This window comes from Anomaloglossus baeobatrachus, chromosome 5, assembly GCF_048569485.1.
Source record: "Anomaloglossus baeobatrachus isolate aAnoBae1 chromosome 5, aAnoBae1.hap1, whole genome shotgun sequence".
Classification (NCBI taxonomy): domain Eukaryota; kingdom Metazoa; phylum Chordata; class Amphibia; order Anura; family Aromobatidae; genus Anomaloglossus; species Anomaloglossus baeobatrachus.
In genome coordinates, this window is record NC_134357.1 from 529,355,086 (window position 1) to 529,374,540 (window position 19,455).

Below are 19,455 nucleotides of genomic sequence, written 5' to 3' on the forward strand. Positions count from 1 at the left end.
CATCATAGAGACAAGAGAGCACAAAGTCCCCTGCTGGCTGGAAGCAAGTGGTATCACCGGAGGTGGTGAGTGTATGCGCACGCAATTGTTTGTGTGATCTCATGATTGTGTATAAAAGTGTGTGTGTTGTGCAATCTGAATGTGTGAGTGTCAGCCAGAAGGAGGGGAAGGCGGATTGCAGCATACCTGCTGGGAGCGCCCGCTGAGGATCGCAGGAGGACTTGGGAGCCACACAGACGCCCAGGTTCTGGTATGATGAACCTGGGAAGGGGATCTGCATTTTTTTGGGGGGTAAACATTCCTCCAACTATGTTTCCCCGAGAAGAAGCCCTACCCTGAAAATAAGCCCTAACACTTTTTTCGGTGAAAAAATAATATATATGACAGTGTCTTATTTTTGGGGACACACGGTAGGAACCATTAGCATTTGGACAGAGAAAAGGCAACAGCCCAGCAGACAAAGGAACTGGCCATGAAACCATAGGTCACCAAATCGAATCCCCAAACCAAGCCATGACAGATACCAGCTGGATGGGTTTCCACACTCCTTGCAAAACATGTTCTTTCCCAAACAAGGGCTACTATGTGAATCTACGTAGATTTTCTACAGAACCTTTCCGTTCGTGTCTCTATTAGAAGGTGAGCTGACAACCACGTTTTTCTTTTCTCCTTATCGTTATCATCTTTTTCTAGACCTTGTTTAAGAAATTGCAGAACAGAAGATCCTATGAAAACTGACTAAATCTTACGTTTCTAGTGTGAAACTCGCCTTAAATCATGTCTGTAATATTAGGTTTCTAGTGTGCACGTCGCCTTATTCTATGTATGGTTATTTTTTTGTAGTGGGGGAAAAGGAAGTGATTTGAAGTTTTAGTTATATATATATATATATATATATATATATATATATATATATATATATATATATTTTTATTTATTTATTTATTTTTTTTTTCATATTTTTAGAAACCCTTTTTTTTTTACTTTATATAACATTTTAGATACCCATAGGGGACGAGAGCTTACGATCATCGGATCGCTAATGCTGCATACAGCAATACTACATTACTGCTGTATATATGACAGGCACAAACCTCCGGGCGGCGCTGTGTAAATGCCACTGTCAGATATAGACTGTGGCATTGGGTGGAGCTGATAAATTGGCAAAAATCTGCAGGCAAAGATACGGGCTCAGCTTGTGAGCCTGCATTAAAGACAGCCGACAGAGGATGTAATAGAACGTTTTATGTTAGGAAGCGGTTTATATATATATATAAAAAAAAGGTTTTCTTTTTTACTTATACCTATTTTTCTGATGGTGCAGAAACTTCTGATCTGCTTTTCCATATTCTTAGAATGACACTTGTATTTGTCTTTGAGATCGACCCTTAGTGATATATTTGTATGTGTAATTCTATTCATGTCCTGAGGAAGGGGCCGGAGCCCCGAAACATGTTGATTTCATATCAATAAGGGTATGTGCGCACTAGACGTTTTTTTTCACGCTGCATTTTTATGTGCATTTTTGTCTCAAAAAACGCACCCGCGGCTAAAAAAACGCGATAAAAACGCATGCATTTTTACCGCGATTTGATGCGTTTTTTGCTGCGTTTTTGCTCACTGCGTTTTTAATCAGTGCACAATGCCATTAAAGATTGTTGATGAAAAAAAAAAAGGTCTGATGTCATTTCCTTCTTCAAAATGTTCATTGTATGCAGGAGAGCAGACAGCTGCAGAACTAGTGTATGCAGGAGAGCAGACAAGCAGACAGCAGCTGCAGAACTACAAGGCTCAGCATCCTCCATCCAGGACTGTATGCAGGAGTTTTTTGCCCCCCAAAAAAATGACGTGGGCTTCACCATATTTTTGTATGCTAGCCGGGTACAGCAGGCAGGTACAAGCTGCCCCCAACCCCAGCTGCCTATTTGCACCCAGCTGGGAACCAAAAATATAGGGAAGCCCTTTTTTTTTTAATTTCATGAATTTCATGAAATAATTAAAAAAAAAAAATGACATGGGCTTCGCCCAATTTTTGAGTCCAGCCAGGTACAACTAGGCAGCTGGGGATTGGAATCTACAGTGCAGGGTGCCCAAGCTTTCTGGGCATCCCCGCTGTGAATTGCAGTCCCGCAGCCACCCCAGAAAATGGCGCTTTCATAGAAGCGCCATCTTCTGGCGCTGTATCCAACTCTTCCAGCTGCCCTGATGCCGGGTGGCTCGCTGGGTAATAATGGAGTTAGGGCTAGCTGTATATTATCAGCTGGCCCTAAGCCCCAAATTCATGGTGTCACGCCAATATTAGACATGGCCACCATGAATTTCTAGTAATGATAAAAAAAAACAGAACACACAGAAAAATATTTTTATTAGAAATAAAACACAACACAATTAGTGACTCCATCTTTATTGAAATAAAGAGCCCCCCTCCTCAGTAATCCTGGGTCAGGGTCCCGCGCCGTCCAATCCGGATCCAATATCATCTGATGTTTGCTGGAAGGCAAAGCGATCAGATGATGTGTCAGGATCCAGGATGTGAAGCACATGACACAGCAGCTGATTGTATAAAAGCCGATTATACAATCAGCTGATGCATCTGTGCAAAAAAAAAATAAATAAATAAATACTCACGTCCGTGCTGATTACCGGCAGCTCCTGGTGCGATCGGATGAGAGTCTGATCCTGTCCCATCGCTGCAGGAGCTGCCGGTAATCAGCTGATGAAGTCTCCTGACGGCAGGATCAGCTGATAGGTGAAGCCGGCCGGGCGCGAAAAAGCCGGCGACACCGCGAGAATTACGATCAGCTGATGCGTCAGGTGACTGCATCAGGTGATCCATCGCCAGGTCCTGCAAGCTTCGTACGTGCCCTGGGGAGACTGCACACAGCCAGAGCGGCGGGACAGGGACCGGAGCGGGCATGGCACCGGGACCCTGCACACAGGTGAGTATATATGACATTTTTTGTTTTCTACTGTTCACTTTGGTTTTGCCGCTGCCTCCACCTCCCGCCCAGACATGGCGCCGCACGGAGCGGACATGCACAGGACGGGAGGTGGACGCAGCGGTGACGGTACCGGGAGGATTCACGCTTCTGTGTTTACCAACAGAAGGAATCCTCTTCCTGTACACGTCACTGTAGTACCCACCCCTTGCGTTTATAGCTGCGTTTTTAGTCATAGAAACGCAGCTATATGCGTTTTTCATTGCGTTGTTGAACATCTCATTGAACTCAATGGGTGAAAAACGCAGTGAAAAACGCAGAAATAATTGACATGCTGCATTTTTGTGGTCACCACAAAAACGCAGCTACAAAAAAACGCTGTGTGCGGACAGCACTTCTGAAAACCCATTGACATTGCTGGGGAAGCAATGTCACTGCGTTTTCAGCACAAAAACACGGTAAAAAACGCCGCTAAAAACGCCTAGTGCGCACAAGGCCTAAAGCTTCAGTTGTCTGAGCAGAGCGGCATCACAACCATTTCTTGTCTTTGGTGTCCTATACTTTTCTGTCACTGTGACCAGCCGGGATCAATCATCACATCACACCGGATAATGGAGAACGATCACTGTACACGTCCTACACACGCGCCTCCGCTCCGCACACCTCGTACACACACGTCTCCGCTTCGCACACCTCGTACACACACGCCTCCGCTTCGCACACCTCGTACACACACGCCTCCGCTCCGTACACCTCGTACACACACGCCTCCGCTCCGTACACCTCGTACACACACGCCTCCGCTCCGCACACCTCGTACACACACGCCTCCGCTCCGCACACCTCGTACACACACGGCTACGCTCCGTACACCTCGTACACACACGCCTCCGCTCCGTACACCTCGTACACACACGCCTCCGCTCCGTACACCTCGTACACACACGCCTCCGCTCCGCACACCTCGTACACACACGCCTCCGCTCCGCACACCTCGTACACACACGGCTACGCTCCGTACACCTCGTACACACACGGCTCCGCTCCGTACACCTCGTACACACACGCCTCCGCTCCGCACACCTCGTACACACACGCCTCCGCTCCGCACACCTCGTACACACACGGCTACGCTCCGCACACCTCGTACACACACGCCTCCGCTCCGCACACCTCGTACACACACGCCTCCGCTCCGCACACCTCGTACACACACGCCTCCGCTCCGCACACCTCGTACACACACGCCTCCGCTCCGCACACCTCGTACACACACGCCTCCGCTCCGCACACCTCGTACACACACGCCTCCGCTCCGCACACCTCGTACACACACGGCTCTGCTCCGTACACCTCGTACACACACGGCTCCGCTCCGCACACCTCGTACACACACGCCTCTGCTCCGCACACCTCGTACACACACGCCTCCGCTCCGCACACCTCGTACACACACGGCTCCGCTCCGTACACCTCGTACACACACGCCTCCGCTCCGTACACCTCGTACACACACGGCTCTGCTACATCCACACTGTAAACCCCTTCTGACCCCACACATAACCTTCCCCTCATCCAGCCCCATGACACCCAGCACAGCAGAGTCCTGCATACACTGAGGAGCTGATCATGTGACCCCTGACTCCTCCCCTCCATGTGACATCATCACAGGTCCTGGAAGCACAGAGCAGCCATATATCTAAGTTTGTGGCTAAATCCCAATGACTAGAAGGACCTTTCTGGTTAGTGGGCGTGGCCGATTTGGTTGGTGAGCGTGGTGATGTTTCCTCCCCCCACTATAATGATGCAGGCTCCGCCCCCTGCACCCCCCATCAGGAGATCTTACCACCTCCCCCGCTTCTATTATTAACAGCTCCATGACCTCGTGGAGTTTCTTCCTAGTATCAGCAATGTTGGCGGAGGCCCCGCCCCTTCTGGTCACATGGGAGTGACGTCACCAGATTTAGCCGTTACCATATATCTAGTGTGCGGCTCTGCAGGTGGAGGTATGTGGAGATTCCTGGGCGCAGTAACCCCTTCACTACTGAGACGATTTTTCTGATTTCATGTTGCGAGGGAGTATAATTGTTCTTGGGGTATTATATAGGATTTATATTTGGGTGCTGCGGTTGTGAGGGCGGGAGTCACTGCATGGGGCTCAACAGGGGTTTTAGGTTGACGCTAATATCCTTAGCACAGATGATTGTATCAATAGAAGCTCGGCCGGACTTTTGAGAAAGTTCTGTTCTGGACCCGGACTCTTCAGCTGAAAAACACACACACACACACTCACCCCGTTGCCTGGGATGTTAACCAAGTGTCTTTTTGTCTCTCACACTTTGTGTCCCCCGGTGTGTCTCTGTGTGTCCTTGTTTGTGTGCGCGTCCCGATGTGTGTGCGTCTGTGTCCCTGTGTGTGTGTGTGTGTGTCCCTGTGTGTGTGTGTGTGTCCCCGTGTGTGTGTGTGTCCCCGTGTGTGTGTGTGTCCCTGTGTGTGTGTGTGTCCCTGTGTGTGTGTGTGTGTCCCCGTGTGTGTGTGTGTCCCCGTGTGTGTGTGTGTCCCCGTGTGTGTGTGTGTGTGTCCCCGTGTGTGTGTGTGTGTGTGTGTCCCCGTGTGTGTGTGTGTGTGTGTGTCCCCGTGTGTGTGTGTGTGTCCCCGTGTGTGTGTGTGTGTGTGTGTCCCCGTGTGTGTGTGTGTGTGTGTCCCCGTGTGTGTGTGTGTGTGTGTCCCCGTGTGTGTGTGTGTGTGTGTGTCCCCGTGTGTGTGTGTGTGTGTGTGTCCCCGTGTGTGTGTGTCCCCGTGTGTGTGTGTGTCCCCGTGTGTGTGTGTGTGTGTCCCCGTGTGTGTGTGTGTGTCCCCGTGTGTGTGTGTGTGTCCCCGTGTGTGTGTGTGTGTCCCCGTGTGTGTGTGTGTGTGTGTGTGTGTCCCCGTGTGTGTGTGTGTCCCCGTGTGTGTGTGTGTGTGTGTGTGTCCCCGTGTGTGTGTGTGTGTGTGTGTCCCCGTGTGTGTGTGTGTGTGTGTCCCCGTGTGTGTGTGTGTGTGTGTGTCCCCGTGTGTGTGTGTGTGTGTGTCCCCGTGTGTGTGTGTGTGTGTGTCCCCGTGTGTGTGTGTGTGTGTGTCCCCGTGTGTGTGTGTGTGTGTGTCCCCGTGTGTGTGTGTGTGTCCCCGTGTGTGTGTGTGTGTCCCCGTGTGTGTGTGTGTGTGTCCCCGTGTGTGTGTGTGTGTCCCCGTGTGTGTGTGTGTGTGTGTCCCCGTGTGTGTGTGTGTGTGTGTGTCCCCGTGTGTGTGTGTGTGTGTGTCCCCGTGTGTGTGTGTGTGTGTGTGTCCCCGTGTGTGTGTGTGTCCCCGTGTGTGTCCCCGTGTGTGTGTGTGTGTGTCCCCGTGTGTGTGTGTGTCCCCGTGTGTGTGTGTGTGTGTGTCCCCGTGTGTGTGTGTGTCCCCGTGTGTGTGTGTGTCCCCGTGTGTGTGTGTGTGTGTGTGTCCCCGTGTGTGTGTGTGTCCCCGTGTGTGTGTGTGTCCCCGTGTGTGTGTGTGTCCCCGTGTGTGTGTGTGTCCCCGTGTGCCTGTTCAACCGATATCATATTACCTGACACAAGCTTCTTATACTAAAGGCCACGTCACACTAAGCAACATCGCTAGCAACATCGCTGCTGATGGACAACTTTTGTGATGTAGCAGCGATGTTGCTGTGTGTGACATCCAGCAACAACCTGGCCCCTGCTGTGAGGTCGTTGGTTGTTGCTGAATGTCCTGGACCATTTTTTAGTTGTTGCTCTCCCGCTGTGAAGCACAGATCGCTGTGTGTGACAGCGAGACAGCAACAACTAAATGTGCAGGCAGCAGGAGCCGGCTTCTGCGGAGGCTGGTAACCACAGTAAACGTCGGGTAACCAAGAAGCCCTTACCTGGGTTACCCGATATTTACCTTCGTTACCAGCGTCCGCCGCTCTCACTGTCAGTGCCGGCTCCTGCTCCCTGCACACGTAGCCGGAGTACACATCGGGTAATTAACCCCATGTGTACTGTGGCTAGGAGTGCAGAGAACAGGAGCCGGCACTGACAGCTGAGAGCGGCGGACGCTGGTAACGAAGGTAAATATCGGGTAACCCAGGTAAGGGCTTCTTGGTTACCCGATGTTTACCGTGGTTACCAGCGTCCGCAGAAGCTGGCTCCTGCTGCCTGCACACGTAGCAGAGTACACATCGGGTAATTAACCCGATATGTACTGTGACTAGGTGTGCAGGGAGCCAGCGCTAAGCTGTGTGCGCTGGTAACCAAGGTAAATATCGGGTTGGTTACCCAATATTTACCTTAGTTACCAAGCGCAGCATCGCTTCCACACGGCGCTGGGGGCTGGTCACGGGTTGCTGGTGAGATCTGCTTGTGTGACAAGCTCACCAGCAACCCGTGTAGCGACGCTCCAGCGATCCCTGCCAGGTCAGGTTGCTGGTGGGATCGCTGGAGCGTCGCTTAGTGTGACATCTCACCAGCAACCTCCTAGCAACTTACCAGCGATCCCTATCAGGCTGTATCGTTGTTGGGATCGCTAGTAAGTTGTTTAGTGTGACTGGGCCTTAAGAATGTCCTTCGTTGCCTACAGCAACCAATCAAAGCTCCTATTAATGATCTGTAGCTCTCAGCTCCATTGACTTTCATGTAAAAAGTTTTTTGGGCAAATCACTGTAAAGCTTGGTGTTAAAATTTCATGATTGTCAATGCAACGGTGTGGATTCCTTTAGTGGAAACACACACACACACTCGCACACACTTTATAGTTGATCACGCTGTTACCACCAGTGCGTGTCGTTCAAACACTGCATGCGCCTTAAACTGGGCTGAGCACTGTGTACCTGAGCACAGTGATGCTTGCTAGAATGGTGTTCATAAAACACCACAACTCTGAATCTGAACTGTTTGGTACTAACACCAAACCTCAGGTTTGCTCATCTCTAATCTGTAGCCTCCTGCCGCTAGGTTGATCCATTTTCAACACAATAGGTGGCTGAGATTCATCATTTTGCATCTGCACTGATATTCTTGGGCACTTTTTGAATTATTACTTCTTGTCTTATAAAACTATACAAGGGGCTGCTGATAAGTCTTTGGCTTTACCCAGAAAGAAACAAGATAGGATGATGAAACTTTACATTTATTCCACATACTCTCCACTGATGCCAACACACTTCTTACATCGGTATTCCAAGTTCTATAAGCCTTTTTTTTTTTTTAAATCAGATACTTTTTTATTAAAACAGAGTACATACAACAGAATAACAAATCGGCATCCAAATTAAATTTATCACATCTATTACCCCTTTAACTCCCCCTCCCGCCCCCTCCCCCACCCCGGCAGCAACACTTCTCCCCGATACTACATCCCATATAGTACACACTTATAATACCCTTCAACTGTAGTATAGCAACCATCCCGTTGTGCAGGAGGAACAACTAGTAACACAAATAAAACAAAACATACACATCAGAGGTCTCAGACGGCTATCCCCGTCCCATATCAGTTTACTGGTCCATCACTCGTCCTATCCGCATTGCAGCCAAGGAGACCAGAGCTTCTCAAACATTTTAACATTCCCCCTTCTTTCATACACTCCCCGTTCCAGCTGAAGAATACATTTCACCCTTTTAATGTACTCTCCCCTGGTCGGGGGGTCTTTTTTAATCCAGGACCTGGCGATTAGCTTTCTTGCCGCATACAGCAGCCTAGCAATGACAATTTTCATAGTATTTTCCACCTCAAGCTCCTCAACATATCCCAATAGGCAGATCACTGGTTCCCTGGGGAGAACACACCCATATGTTCTTCCTATCTTGTGGATAACCTTAGTCCAAAAGGAGACCAGTCTCGGACAAGACCACATCATGTGAAAAATACCTGCGTCAGATCCCTGACACCTTGGACACTCCGAATTCCTTTTCAACCCCATTTTAAACATCAGTAAAGGAGACCTATATACCCGGTGAATCACGTATAGGTGAGACAGTCTGGCCGGTTCGCTCATGGAAAGTTTAGGGACATACGCCAGGATACTCTCCCACACCTCCTCCGTTATCGGCCCAACTTCCTCCTCCCATTTAGATTTAGTTTTAATTGGGTATTCTAACAGAAAGGTATGTAGTATATCTTTATACTTGCCAGAAATGATCCCTTTAGTGCTTCCTCCGCCCTTACACACATACTCCAGTACCAGGTCAGTCTGTATGGCCACACTTTGTTTAGCCGCTTGGGCTGCAATCGCATGTTTTAATTGTCTGTAGTGGAGCCAGCCGGACGCCGGTAACTGAAACTCACACTGTAACTGCGGGAACGATTTCACAATTCCTCCATCCAATATCTGATGCATGTATATCACACCCTTGCGTCTCCACTCCTCAATATTCCCCATTTTCTGAATCTCCGGGAGATTACTGTTATCCCAGATAGGTGTAAACTTAGTTAACCGGGTCACCCCTCTCACCCTTTTCAGCCTATCCCAGGTCTTATTTATAAGTGCCATTGTAGGAGATGTTCTACCCAGGAGCCCCACCGCACCATCCTCTAGTCCCATTACCAATGGACTTCTACCCACTATGTATTCCAGTACTTCTTTAATGCCCCCATCTTTCTCTCGATCAGACCAACCCCTGAGGTGTTGACATTGCGCCGCTATATAATACAATTCCGGATTTGGGATTGCTAGACCCCCCTCATCCTTCGGCCTTTGTAAAGTCTCTAATCGCACCCTAGGCTGCTTTTTCCCCCACACCAGGTCCCTAAACAGCGAGTTTATCCCTTTAAATCTTTTCCTTGAAATACAAACAGGGGCATTGGGCAGTATGTAAGTTCTATAAGCCTAGCAAAAAGAAGGATATCGCTTGTGCCTCAAACCAGGCATCAATAGCAGGTATGGCATCATCAAATGGTGTGATATTTGGTACCCTTGAGGTGTTTCTTCAGGTTTCGAAACATGATAGTCAGAGGGAGCTAGATCTGGTGAATAAGGTGGGTGGTCAACCAGCTGGAAGCCCAGCTCTTCCCGTAACTGCTGTGGTCCCTTGTGCAGTGTGAGCGGAGTCATTGTCTTGCAGGAATAAGATTCCTTTGGACAGCTTGCCGTGCCTTTTGCCCTTTAGAGTTGCCTTCAATTGGTCCAAAAGTTCAGTGTAATACCTTGCATTGTTGGTGGAACCCTTTTGGAGGTAGTCCACTAGCAGCACGCCCTTCATATCTGAAAACACAGACGCCATCACCTTAGTGGCTGATTTTTGCACCCTGAATTTCTTTAGACGAGGAGAACCACTGTGCCTCCACTCTTTTGACTGCTCCTTGTTTTCAGGGTCATACAAATAAATCCAGGTCTCATCCATAGTGACCAAACGCTCCAGGGAGTTCTTATCAGTCCGGAAACGGTGACAAATGCATGCTTCTCTGATCTGTTGTCAAACATTTGGGGACCCACTTTGCAGATCGCTTCCTCATGTCCAAATGTTCATGGATAATGACACAAACATGTTTATGGGAAATCCCCATGATGTCTGTTATTGCTTTAGCTGAAATTCATCGATTCTCCAGGATGAGGTTGTGCACAGCATCGACGATCTCTGGAACAACAACCACTCTCGCTCGTCCAGGACGTTCCTCCTCATTGGTGCTGAAATGGCCCGTCTTAAATTTGGCAACCCAGTTCTTAACCGTGGAATATGAAGGGCATTGATCCCCAAATGTCTGCGACATATCGCCATGAATATCCTTTGCAGACTTTCCTTGCAGAATCAAGAATTGAATCATTCCTCTGCTCTCAGTTGCTGTGAATATCGCATTAGACTCCGCCATTTTGTTTTCCCACGTGCGTTGAACACTGTTGCCATAGCCAACAAACACAACATTTTGAAAACATATTAGACACATAAGACTTTTATGTGATGTAACATTCGTTACTATAGAAACAAAAAAAAGATCACAAAGCCAAAGACTTATCAGCAGCTCCTCATGTTTTATGTGACAATTTGAGTATTGCAATTTTATTGATTAGTATTAAAAATTAGGTCTTATAGAATTTTTTTTTTTTTTTTTGCTTCCGTGCTTATTTGATTTTATGTTGTCACTTTCAGCCACACAACTTTTTTGTTCTTTCTGATACAGACAACCCAACTATGTTAAATAGGAAATGTATATTGGTCAATTGGTCACATGATTTTACAAGATGCTCCCACAATTTCGCATTATACTTTTAATCTCACCGTTCTAGGACTCCATTTTTTTTTTTTTTTTATTCAATAGATTTTTATTAAGATTTTGCACAATACAGGTTAGACAACCGCAACAAACATGCAGACAGTTGAAAAATGTATCCTAAAACAGCAGGAGAATAAATTAAAGACAGATAGATGAAAGTTCTGCATAGTAGGGTTAGAGCATGTAAAATTACACCATGGGAACCAAGGATAGGGATGACTAGTAATAAAATAGCAAGTCAATCAGGATTGGAAGGACGAAAATTTGGACACCACCCAGGGGGACCAACGATTCCTAATTTTATTTTTGGTAGACAGGTCAGAGGTCAGAAAGAGCTTGTATTGGTAATGTGTATTGAATTTTTGGATGATTTCCAATTTTGAGGGAAAGTTGTTTTTTTTTTTCTCTCCAGTGATCTGCCAGACACATACCGTATTTTTTGGACTATAAGATGGACCTGACCATAAGACGCACTTAGAGGAGGAAAATAGGAAAATAAAATTTTAACTAAAAATTGTGGTCATGACACACTGCTATGGGGCGAGGATCTTCTGCTGACACTGTTATGGGGGTAATGTCCCCAAATTCTCTACTAAGTTACCCCATTCTGGTAACGATCCTTCTGCCTTGTATATGATCCTGCTCATATACCCCCATCCATCCTTTTCATATACCCGCATCCTGCCCATATACCCCCATCCATCCTGCCCATATACCCCCATCCATCCTGCCCATATACCCCCATCCATCCTGCCCATATACCCCCATCCATCCTGCCCATATACCCCATCCATCCTGCCCATATACCCCCATCCATCCTGCTCATATACCCCCATCCATCCTGCTCATAATATACCCCCCATCCTGGTCATAATATACCCCCCATCCTGGTATATGGCCTGTATCCTATGGCACAGAATAAAAAAATAAACGTTTATACTCACCGTTCCTCACTCCCTGCAGCACCGATCATCTTCCTCTCTGTCGCAGCAGCAGCACCGCTGAGTGGAGCCGTCACCATTGTCTGCAGCATCGCAATGTCTTTCTGTCTGTGCCGGTCAGCTGATCTGTGTGGACACTAGCAGCGCGCACAGCGATTATGTCATTGCTGTGCTCACCGCTCTCTACATCAGCTGACTGGCACAGATAGGAAGACATCGCGATGCTGCAGGAAGACTGCTCCACACACGGTGACGGGTGAGTACACTGATTCACTGCACCCCGCGCTGATAATGATGCACAGGGAACAGTGAATACAGCCGTACATGATCACTCCAGGCTGCAGTTGCCAGGGGTGATCATGTGGGCCGGCTGTTAATTATGCGTGCACCCCCTGCCCATCACCCCGCCCACCTGTCAGCGCCGGCTTCACCGCTGAGAGATGATGGGAGGGAGGATGGGCGTGCATATGTAATGAGCGGGCCCACGTGGTCACGGCAGGCTGCTACAGCCTGCTCGTGCCCCCGATAACCCGCTCCACCGCAGCACCCTCATTCCTCGCAGCCACATTCAGACCATAAGACGCACCCCCCACTTTCCTCCAACATTTGGGGCAAAAAAAGTGCGTCTTATGGTTCTAAAAATACAGTACGTGCTCCTATTAGAATGTGTGATACAATAGGTCTCAAATCGCCAGGGAACACATGTAAACCAATCCCAAAGACCGCCAGCGGGACCACTCAGACTACCAGCCAGGCCAGAAACTGAGGTAATAATGTTAGACACCTCTTCCCAAAAAGGCCGGATGAGCGGGCAATCCCACCACACGTGCCCTAGGGAATCAACACCCGAGCAGCCCTTCCAGCAGGAATGGGGATAGAAACTACGGAATTTGGAAATCTTCAGCGGGGTGTAGTACCAGTCAAAGTGAACTTTCTTAAGCTGCTCAAGGTGATTGATACAGGAGGAATATTTCTGCAGGTCGCCAGAAGCGACTACCGTTGGTCTGGGGTTGAGGAGAAAGCAAGAGCCCCTTCCCAGCTCCTCATATACGCTTGTTTAGGACCATTGCCGGGGGAATTAAACACTTTATATACTACCGAGAAACCGTGTTTTTGAGGGGAGGAGGAACTAAAAAAAATAAAATAAATCGCTGTAAAGGCAAGCAAACAGCATTATGACAGGATTTGGGGAATACACATGAATTTAAAAAATGCAGAATTTGCAGATACTGGTAGAGGTTATTTCTGTGAAGGCCAAATTCATCCATTAGGACAGAGAAAGGTTTCAACTCCTGAATTAAGAGGATATCTTTCATGACCATAATACCATTCCTCACCCAATTACCTAATGAGAGGCCATCCACATGAAGCTCCAAAGCTCTAGGTTGCTTTCACACCTCCGGTTTAAGCAGAGCCGGCCAGTCCGGCTCTAAAACCTATGCAACGGATGCGGCGACAATACCGCATCCTTTGCATAAGTTTTTGACATGCGTCCCGTCCGGTTTTTGCCGCTTGCGGCAGGCTACTAAGCATGCGCAGTGGAAAAACCCGCATGCGGTGGCCGGATGCGGTGTTTGCCGCAGGACGCCGCATGCGGCGTCCATAGGCATGCATTGCAAATCGTGCCACATCGACCGGAAGCGGCACAATGCATTTTTTTTTTTTTTGCCGGACAAAAAAAACGTGCCAGGCAACGTTCCAACCGGCCGCCGCATCGGCTGAATCTGCCGCATGCGGCAATAACTGGACCGATTGCAAGCCCATGCGGCACAATATGACACTAATGTAAGTCTATGCAAAAAAAACGCAACCGGCGGCAAAAAAACCGGTTGCGGTTTTTCTGCAAAGCGCCGGATTGTGCCGCATAGGAAAAACCGGATGTGTGAAAGCAGCCTAATAGAAATAGACTCAAATTTAAGCACCTGATGAGTAGAGACCAGATCAGACCAGTAAGAAAATGCCACTTTCATTGTCTGCAGGGGAAGAGAGGGGGTAAGGGTACCAAGTACCCGCGCCTCCAGTAAGAATCTCAAAGTCCCACGAGGGGCTAAGTACTTCTCCATATGGACCCATCTATGAGCACTAGAATCATCAGAGCACTCCTTTTAATGCCTCCAGAACCGCTGCTTTATGATACAAATAAAAATTCGGGACCCCCAGACCACCATATGAATAGCTATAAAAGAAGGTAGACATACCAACCCTAGGTTTCTCCCCCGCCCAAATGAATCTACTCACAACTGCCTGTAGGAGAGAGAAACCTCTTAGGAAACCTCAGGGGAAGACAACGGTATAAATAGATGATTTTAGGTAGGAACATCATCTTCACTATCTGAATACGAGCCATCCAGGAAAGGGGCAAATGTATTTGTTTTTTTATGTCCTTGCGAATGGAATCAAGCAAAGTATTAAAATTCTGTTTGACAATATTGAAATGAAAAAGGAGAGGGCGCTCCTGTGTGGAACCTTAAAAGCACAAGATTTAAGTGGTGTGAGATACACACTCACCTGATAGTGTTGTACAGCAGGTACAACACTGTATGATGCTGAAGGGGGAATCCTGGTTCACCGCTCCTCATCAGCGGAGATCCCGTCTTCTATGACCCGCAGGAATCTGCTCACACGATCGGAACGTCCACGTGTAGTGTGAAGCCACCGGACCGGCGTCTGACAGCAGCTCCTCCTCCGAGACGGATGGTCCCGTGATCCTGATAGCAGTGATTCACCAGCCCCTTGCATACACATCAAATGGATCACAGGATCCTGATCTGGCTGCAGCAGCCCCGTGAGCTCCCAGAGGGAGATAATTTAGTGGAGAGCAAAAAAAAAAGGGGGAAAATACCACGCTATTGGCCGCGCTGCTCAGAAGAAGGTAGTAATAAGATTATTGATGAAGATTTATTAAGGATTAACATGCCACTACGCGTACCGGGGGTACATCCTCCCCCTTCCTCAGGTAGCAATAAAAAGGCAGGATATTGGATCTTATATACATAAATTGGGGGGAAAAAAAAAAAAAAGTTCAAACCTTTTCCCACAATTAGATTAAATCCCCAACAGGGTGAAATCATTTGATCAATTAAGAACATTCCCCCATACAGGGTACTAATATACATACATTCATGGTGAAAGACAGTTGCATACATAGGTTCATAAAAACTATAGTTCATACTAAAATGTGTATTAAAGTGTATTAAAAATAATGATAAATCAATTTACTGCAGCTATAAAAGAATTGTGTGTTACCAACATAATTATATGTACATATTGCCATTATAAAAAGTGCTAATAAGCAAAATGATGAATAAGTAAAAAAATTGATTAAAAATATGGATTAAAAATATGATTAGTGTAAAAAATGATTGATTAATATAAATCCCCACTCCCTTCCCATAGGAGTTTGTATGCCTAATGGGAATAAATTATTGGTAAACCGATCAGTGAAAGAATTAGCTTCCCGTGGGAGAATAAAATTACATAACTAAATGTGAAACACTGGAGATGTTGAATGAAATAATTTTTTATATATATATATATATATATATATATATATATATATATATATATATATATATATATATATATATATATATATATATATACACACACACACACGTATATATACACATACATATGTATATACACACATACATGTGTATATAAACACACATATATATATATATATATGTACACATACATACACACAATATAATAAAATGGGATACATGATAAAAATCGGTGGAGCTATGATCATGTGATAGACTATGACGAGCCGATCAATTGTAAATTGGGTGAAAATTAAGAGGAACCATTTGATTGGAATAAATATGGAAGAATGAAATAAATTACAATAGATTGATGACCAGGGGAATCATTATACATACATGGGGGGAATCTAGTGGTTTCAGAAATAAATTATCAATTTGTTGATTCTCAAGTCTATTACACGATACTACTATTCTATTTCATTTTATTTAATTCGCTCTGTCATAATATTTAGACCTTCTGGATATAGGGTAGCTAATTTTAAACATCCAGAAGGATTCCCGTTCCACTAGTTTCCAGTATCTGTCTATATCATCTGCCATAATTTGTTCAATGATCACTGATCACTGTTTTGAACGTGTCCCTATCTTTATTGTGTTCGCATAAAAAATGTTTCGATATACTATGGGTAACTGTACCATGACGGATGTTATATCTATGACCGTTTAACCTATTGTGTAGCATTTGTGTTGTGTGACCTACGTATTGTAGGCCGCAAGGGCATTATTTGACAATATTGGAAAGTTTACAGATCTTTTAGCCCTAGGTAAGAAAAGCCATCCTGGGCCCAAGTATACGGGACAAGTGAGGAGATCCTATTTATAGCAGGTGGTGAGACATTAACCCCTTAACGACCCATGACGTCATGGATCGTGATGGGTACGTCATGGATCGTGTGCCGTTAAGCCCCGCCCCCTGCCGCGGGCAGGCGGCGGCGATCCGTGCACATATCAGCTGTTTTCAACAGCTGACGTGTGCCTGCTAGCTGCGGGTGGAATTGCTCCCACCCGCGGCCATTAATCCCTTAGATATCGCTGCCAAAATCTGGCAGCAATATGTAAATGCGCGCCGCCATAACAGTCACTTACCCCGCCCCCACCGGAAGTCACGTGACATGATCACGTGACTTTCGGTGGTTGCCATGGTAGCACAGGGTCATGTGATGACGCCTGTAGCTAACATGACTCGCTTCCTCTCAATGCCGGAATACAGCCGGCATTGAACGTAAAGCACCAAATCTGCAGTTCTCAGCTCTGTAGCTGAGATCTGCAGATAGGGCAGAGCGATCGGATTGCTGATCGCTATAGCCCCCTAGGGGGACTAGTAAAATAAAAAAAAAGTAAAGAAAAGGTTTTCAAAAATTAAAAAAAAAATAAAAAACCCTAAAAGTTCAAATCACACCCCTTTCCCCCCATTGAAAATTAAAGGGTTTAAAAAATATACACATATTTGGTATCGCCGCATTCAGAAATGCCTGATCTATCAAAATATAAAATCAATTCATCTGATCAGTAAATGGCGTAGCGGCAAAAAAATTCCAAACGCCAAAATTACGTTTTTTTGGTCGTCGCAAATTTTGCGCAAAATACAATAACAGGCGATCAAAACGTAGTATCTGCGCAAAAATGGTACCGTTAAAAACATCAGGTCGAGACGCAAAAAATAAGCCATCACTGAGCCTCAGATCCTGAAAAATGAGAACGCTACGAGTTTTGGAAAATGGAGCAAAACGTGCGCCACTTTTTTGACAAGCTTGTGAATTGTTTTTTTAAACCCTTAGACACAAGTAAACCTATACATGTTTGGCGTCTACAAACTCGCAGTGACCTGAGGCATCACATAGATACATCAGTTTTACCATATAGTGAACACAGTGAATAAAATATCCCAAAAACTATTGTACGATCACACTTTTTTTGCAATTTTTCAGCACTTAGAATTTTTTTGTCGTTTTCCAGTACACTATATGGTAAAACTTATGATTTAATTTAAAAGTACAACTCGTCCCGCAAAAAACAAGCCCTTACATGGCAAGATTGATGGAAAAAAAAAAAGTTACGCCTCTTGGAAGAAGGGGAGCAAAAAACAAAAACGGAAAGTGCCCGGGGGCTGAAGGGGTTAACTGAGAAGAGAACCGATTTTCCTTCGTTTAACTTGTAATATGAGATCTTAGAAAATTCAAAGAGAGCATTTTTGATCCCTATCAATGATCTTTCACTGTCAGTGCAGGAGAGTATTACATTGTCTGCATAGAGACCGATCTTATGTTCTACAGGGCCTATTTTAACCCCAGAAATGTCCGTGTTGAGCCTAATGGACTCCGCCAGGGGCTCCATGACTAAGGCAAAAATTATAAGAGAGGGCACCCCTGGTGGGTCCCATTATTCAGGTCAAATCTATCAGAATAGAAGCCCGCTGCACAGACCGAAGCATTTGTTTTTTTGTATAAGGCCATAATAGCTATCTTTATATTGCCAGAGAAACCAAATGTGTCCAAAACGGCGTCCACATAGCCCCAGTGTACCCTGTCAAACGCTTTTTCCGCATCTAGAGACAGGAATACATCGGGGGTATCACTGGACTCAAGAAAATCCATCAAATCAATCACTCTTCTAGTGCCATCTCTAGCCTGCCTCCCTGGGACATATCCCACTTGGTTACTGGAGACCAGGGCCGGCAAAACTGAGGAGTCTATTAGCCCAGACTTTTGTGTACAACTTCCCATCACAGTTCAAAAGAGAGATAGGTCTGAAGTTACCAGGAGAGGTTGGAGGCTTCCCCGGTTTAGGAAAGGAATAGTAGCAATTGAGACAGCCAAACATTCATGTTGGGTGTCAGATGAGTCCCTCCATAGTGAGAACTTTCTAACCAAAAATGGAGCTAAAATGTGCGCAAACTGGCGGTAGTAAGAACTAGAAAAACCATCTGGCCCGGGGGCAGAAAGTCTTTTAGAGGAATTAATAACCCAAACTACTTCCTCCTCAGTAATGGGGGCATTAACAGCAGCCAGAGCCGTGGGGGAAAGTTTGGGTAAATTAGTTTAGCAAAGAAAGTGGAAATTTCGCCCTTCGGGGGCTGGTGTGTGTTAGGATCTGACTTGAGATTATACAGTTGGGAATTTTATTCTTTAAACTCACTAGCTATGTGAGTAGGGTTTAAAACCTTGGACCCGTCTTGCTTAATCAATAAGGGAATGGCCATCCGAGCCTCCCTTTTCTTCACACGATTTGCTACAACCCTACTGGCTCTATCACCCAAGCTATAGAATTTGGATTTAAGCTTTTTTTTAAAAATGTTTTCATAGAAAATATAGCATAAATGATCTCAGCTGATCTCTCAAACCTCTAATAGAGTCAAGGAAAATGTCATTGAATGCCTTTAACCTGTTCCTTTTCTCCATTGCTGCAATTTTGATGAGGACACCTCTAGCAAAGGCCTTATGGGCCGCCCAGAGAGTTTCATCCGAGACCATTTGATTATCATCAATGGCAAAAAATTCAGTCAATTGCCGAGCGATTTCATCGCTGGCATCTTGGTTAGTGAGGATATAATAATTCAGTTTCCATTTGGAAGGGGACCGGGTAGGACCCTTGTTGGAAATTTGTTAACATAATGGGAGCGTGGTCTGACCACGTAATGGGGCCAATATTGATCTGGTCGCAACTAAGCAGTAACGAATAATTTACTAGGATATAATCTATTCTAGAGTAGGTATTAAACCTTAGGGAGTGAAAAGAATAGTCTCTCTCTCTTGAATGAGCATATCGCCATATATCATGAAAACGAATCTCGTGGATCAG

The 19,455-nt window shown here is 46.1% G+C and overlaps 1 protein-coding gene across 1 annotated transcript in view; it reads left to right on the top strand.

Annotated features, from left to right (window-relative positions):
• Positions 1-4,798: 4,798 nt before the first annotated feature.
• LOC142312910 (uncharacterized) overlaps positions 4,799-19,455 on the top strand; it is a 186,098-nt gene continuing 171,441 nt past the window's right edge. The window contains exon 1 of the mRNA XM_075351898.1: positions 4,799-4,945. The gene's annotated coding sequence lies outside the window, so the exon portion shown is untranslated. The remainder of the gene's footprint in view (positions 4,946-19,455) is intronic.